At 33.8% G+C, this 6000-nt stretch overlaps 1 protein-coding gene across 1 annotated transcript in view; it reads right to left on the reverse strand.

The window, feature by feature from the left end:
• LOC137653718 (DNA-binding protein P3A2-like) overlaps positions 1 to 2258 on the reverse strand; it is an 85132-nt gene extending 82874 nt beyond the window's left edge. Inside the window, exon 1 of the mRNA XM_068387318.1 lies at positions 1910 to 2258. The gene's annotated coding sequence lies outside the window, so the exon portion shown is untranslated. The remainder of the gene's footprint in view (positions 1 to 1909) is intronic.
• Between the last annotated feature and the right edge of the window lie 3742 nt (positions 2259 to 6000).

The following is a 6000-nucleotide window of genomic DNA, read 5'->3' on the forward strand; positions in this document are numbered from 1 at the left end:
AATATTAAATGTAAAGAACCTTGCACAAGGTAAATACAGTATCTGTCATCTACAGTATTACGGAGCCACAACCCTAGTTGGAAAAGCAAAATGCTACAAGCCCAAGGGCTCCAACAGGGAAAAATAGCCCAGTGACGAAAGGAAATAAGGAAATAAATAAATGAGAATAAATTAACAATAAATCATTCTAAAAACAGTAACGTCAAAACAGATATGTCCTATATAAACTATCAACCACGTCAAAAACAGATATGTCATATATAAACTATAAAAAGACTCATGTCAGCCTGGTCAACATAAAAACATTTGCTAAGAATCAAGCTTTTTCACCTTTAAATAACAAAACTTTTACTCAACCATAAGCCAATGCAACATTTATGCAATAAACAAATATTATCATCATGAAACAAAATTCCACAAGGCAAAGTCATCCAAAAAACTAACACCAACAAACTTTTTTCAAATGTCAACAAACAACTTGGATTAAAATTTGCGTGGAATTTTAAATTCACAAAGCTAATTATCAAACTCCTAAGATTCAACAGGATTGCATTATCCGTGATAACAGTATATGAAAAGGCAATGTTGCGATGTGGAAAACATTGAAGTCTGGAAACTTTACTTTGTCAAATAAGTCATTAACTTTGTCAATTGTCATTAACTTTGTCAATTAAGTCATTTACAAATATGAAGTTAATTTTCCTATGGAAAACATTGAAGTCTGGAAACTTTACTTTGTCAAACAAGTCATTAACTTTGTCAATTGTCATTAACTTTGTCAATTGTCATTAACTTTGTCAATTAAGTCATTTACAAATATGAAGTTAATTTTCCTATCTCAAAATGTTGTTGGTAATGTAAAATGAAGTTAACTAAGGGCTACAGTTTGTTTGTATAATTTCTCCTTAAAATAAAACTTTCCAACCAACTATATTAATTAAATCTGCATACTAAGCACCCATACAATTCTGAAAAATGTCAACCTACATCTTATCTAAAACTTAACAAACATTTAAATGGATATTCCTCAAACTTCATATATACCAAACTTTTAAATCCTCTACTAATAACTAATTCAATGTATTGGTTTACAACACAAACTTATTGATACCCAACAACCTTGAAATGTAAATAAGGCCTATCTTGCGATAGGTTAGGCCTAATGTCGACTATGATTTTTCTTTAATACAATGTAATTATAGATAGTATTACAATAAGATAAACTCATGAGAAATAAATACTGAAGTGGAGGAATAATAAAAACAGGACTGAACATATATCAAAAGTTAGCAGCTGGTCTAGGCTATACGTTCCGATGACGTTTAAGTTATTATTGTATACCGTAGCTTGGATAAATTTATTGGCATTTGAGGACAAAAGTTACGTTAATTTTAAAGTATTTAATAGTTCTAGATCTTTATACTAATGAGCAAAAGAGCTACATTTTCCTTAATAAGAAAAATAACTACGTCAACTTGAAGATAGTTGCATCATCATGCAAACGAACACATTGCTATGGAAGAGGAAAATCCCTAAAAATACCCATCAGTAAAATTAGTTATAAAAGCCATTGACCCAGTTCCGAAACTATTTAAATCCCCCAGCGGTCTGGGCCCTTTAAAACCACCCCTGCCAATGGACAGACATATTATTGGCCCGCAGGAGCCCTTTGCATCAGAGCTCTTCTCAGCTGTAAAGGATTCTTTTCGCTCGAGGGAAAAAAATTCACAATGATTTTGTTCGCAGGCGTTTTAATGCCTCGTTCATGACTCTATGCGCCGCGATGGCATGCCAAGGGGTTCATCCAGTGACATTTGGCGCAAGATGGGCGGGGGTACGGGAACTGAGCAGGCCCAAATGAGCAAAATTTGGACACTGTCTGTGCCTGGGCTGCGTACGCACATATTACCTGCGTCCTACACTCAATTTTGGGTAGATAGCCACTCCTCTCCTCTGCTGACGATTAATCCTCCACCTCACCACTCGCCTTGCAGGTAATGGCCAATCCTCTCGAATGCAAGGACAGCACCGGGAACCAAAGAACGGCACTCTTAATTTTCTTGTTGAATTGTTTGTGGCAAGAAGGAAAAATATTGATTTTCTCCATGGCTAGCGGCCCACTCTCCGACCCCTGCCATATTGAGTCTGCGCAGAACAAAGCTTAGCAGAAGATATTTGCGGCGGGAACATAAACATTGCTTATAAGACCCTTCAGCCTCCTCTTACACCATTCAACAGCCGGTTGTTGACCTATTTATAGGGGAAGAATAGGTCAGACCTACCTTGAATGAAGTAAAAATACGAAGAAGATGCCTAGAAACAAGGACAGGACGCGGAATATGGCCAACCTAGTGATTTTGAACCCCCGTCGCCACTGCCATCTATTGAGATAATCCTACACCATTATTCCATTAATGTTTTTTTTCTTTCCTTTTTTCTTTTTTTTTATTATATTGTTGTATTTTCCATTTTTATTCTCCGGCAGTGGAACTTCATTCTTATATTAGTCTGGTCTTTATATCTCATTATTAATCTTCTTCTTATCGCTTTGTATTTGTTTACGTTTTTGTTGGGTGACATTCCGTAAGTGCGTAGCTTTTTATTATTAATTTATGCTTTGTATTTAATGTTTCACAAGATAACCATTCTGCTATTATCATATACTGATTATTTAAAGTTGATATACACGTTTAAGTTCTTGGGAAACTAGGTAACCTATATTTCCAGACATTTCATTAGGAAAGCCTCGGGCGACAGAAAACTTTGTTTGCAGAAAATGTAATTAGTTCAACCTACTCGAAAAAAAGATACGTATTTCACAGCCATAAAATTGAAGATTGTTTACAGACTATATTTATATTAGCATTAACTGCGTTATGAACATCAACTATGATTTTTTTTACTATTAAATGATTTCTTTGCTATAAAACTTTTCGTGGGAATTTTCCAAAATTATATCTCTTTCAGTCACCCCAAAATGTAGTCTGCTTTTTTTTTTCGACAAAAAATCGCGTTTTCGTTTGTGACGTTTTCGTTATACAGTACTACGTTGCTTAATTCTGCTTCTTTCATTTCAGTATATGTAAAACACATTGTTTGAAGAAGATACACATTCATTTGACGTTAAATGGTTTACCCTAACAGCGAATAACTTCAGAGAAAACACAATTCATGCCACATACACTTAATTACCAAAAATCACGAGGTAGGACGTGGTCACCATAAAATATTGTAGGTATTAAATCGTGAGAGGAATGATTTAAACCTTCCCCCATCGTGCTGGTAGCATTCTGTTTCGGTATGTCTTTCAATTAGGGTTGTAGCTTGGCTTGTAATGATAATAAATGGGGCTAGTATTTTTATTCCTATTGACTTCAGGTTTAAAATAAGTTTTGACATGTTATTTAGATAAGAGTATTAGTTCCAAGGAATTTTTAATTTTTCCTCTTGTGACAGACTCAAATAAGTTTTCTGCATGTGAAGGTAGCAATAATTATTTTATTCTCTCTCTTCTATAGTAACAACAAATGCTGCTGGGTTTTTCCCCCACTGCAGGATAAATGCCTCAGACATGTCCTTAATCATGTCAAGGTTATTAGGTCATTTTCATCACCACGCTGGCTACTGCGGATGGGTGACAATGGGAGAATTTAGTCTGATCGCTCACAACAAACCAACCTAGTATGGGTGCCCCTGACTAGTAAAACTTTGTTGATGATGGCGATACGTGTGTGTGTGTGTGTGTGTGTTTGTGTATGGTGCAAATGAGTACTGTTTCGTACTTTTCTTGTTATGCTGAAAACGTTCCACAATGATAAGAGCATAGAAATATGTTTATATTTGTAACCTAAATTACACAAAAGACTTCAGACTTGGTCACTTAAACAATTTATATATACACATATTTTCATCTTCGTCTTTTATTGTTGTAAAACCTTTTCAATGTATATGTATATATATATGTATATATATATATATATATATATATATATATATATATATATATATATATATATATATATATATATGTGTGTGTGTGTGTGTGTGTGTGTACATGTGTGTTCAAAGAGACACATTAATCCTTTAACTGCTGCATCGTAAATAAACCCCTCAGGCAGTAAAACTCTGATAACATATTCATCCACTTACACCAAAGGCTCATGGGCATCAAGTCAAATCCCTTATACATAATGCAACATCAATAAAGATCTTGTAAACACTCTCCTGCTTCCAGGATATCAAAATCCTTCTTTTACAATGTCTTTAGAACCATCAATCAAACGCTTTCTATGCTTTTCTCCACTCCTACATCTAGACTCTTCTTAATTAGTGAATACTATTTTTCAATAACCTATTGTTGCATGTACTCTGCAAACAGTTCTCAACATCAATATTTCAATTTTATTATTATTATTATTATTATTATTATTATTATTATTATTATTATTACTTGCAAAGCTACAACCCTAGTTGGAAAAGCAAAATGCTAAAAGTCCGAAGGCTCCAACAGGTAAAATAGCCCAGTGAGGAAAAGAAATAAGGAAAGTACAAGAAAAGTAATTAACAATTAAAAAAATATTTTTAGAAAAGTAACATGAAAATAAATATTTCATAATTAAACTGTAAATACTTTTTAAAAAATCAAGAGGAAGAGAAATTATAGAACACTCTGCCCGAGTGTACCCTCAAGCAAGGGAACCCTACCCCAAGACAGTGAAATACCATGGTACAGAGGTTATGGCACTATCCAAGACCAGAGAACAATGGTTTGATTTTGGAGTGTCCTTCTCCTAGAAGGGCTACTTACCATAGCTAAAGAGTCTCTTCAACTCTTACCAAGGATAAAGGATAGTTGGTTCAGCAACCTCTTAGATTCCACGAACAATTTGAGCCTCTTAATGTTTCACTCACATCTTGCGACATGTCCTTCATATCCTGTGACGGGCCGAGAGAAGGGTTGTGACTCAAAGGCAGGATGCAATCAACTGAGTACTATATTAAAGAACACTCTCCTTTATATACAAGACCTCAAGGCAACAGGAAAATACATGTTCGAGGAAATGACAATGTTACAGAGGAAAACAGCAGGCATGAATTTTCATGTTCGTTTTAGTGCGAGGGAAGAGCGAAGATACAAGCATAATATATACAAAAGGAATTATGTACAAATGTGTGACACACGGTTGCTACACTCCTATTATAATGTGACGCACATTTACTCTTATCTTATATTTAGTCTAAGATACTTACAGTATATGAATCACCCACTTTCGCTCTTTCGTCATCACAACTAATGTTAATTACTCTATCTTACTGGTTTTTATTTACCCTCATTGCCTTAAGTCTGGTCATAGTGTGTACACAAACATTGTATATATATATATATATATATATATATATATATATATATATATATATATATATATATATATATATATTATATATATATAATATATATATATATAAATATATATATATATATATAGAGAGAGAGAGAGAGAGAGAGAGAGAGAGAGAGAGAGAGAGAGAGAGAGAGAGAGAGAGAGAGAGAGAGAGAATCTATAGATATAGATAGATAGATATATGATGGCTTTCTCATCTATGTTTTACGGGCACTGGATAAGTTGCCCTGATTTCCTTGAAGCTGAGCTTCGGAAAATTCATGAAATATCACCAGTTTTAAAGTATCCATCCCATTTCAATAGACAAAGCGCGTCAAGAAGCGAAAGAAAAAACTTTTAATGGATTTGTATCCAACAATGATTTTAACGTGGATAACCTTCTTGTTTTACTTTTTTTTTTTTTTCAAACAGATTGTACCTCTACATAGGACATTGAAACCATTTGGAATTAATGTCATTTTTAAAAACAACACACTGAAGAATATATTATATCATTACAGATAAACGGTTGCATTTACGAAATTCCTTGTAATCAGTGTGGCCTAAGATATATTGGACAAAGTGAAAAATCCGTAGAAACAAAATTAAAGCAACATAA

This window comes from Palaemon carinicauda, chromosome 14 (genome assembly GCF_036898095.1).
Source record: "Palaemon carinicauda isolate YSFRI2023 chromosome 14, ASM3689809v2, whole genome shotgun sequence".
NCBI classification, from domain to species: Eukaryota; Metazoa; Arthropoda; class Malacostraca; order Decapoda; family Palaemonidae; genus Palaemon; species Palaemon carinicauda.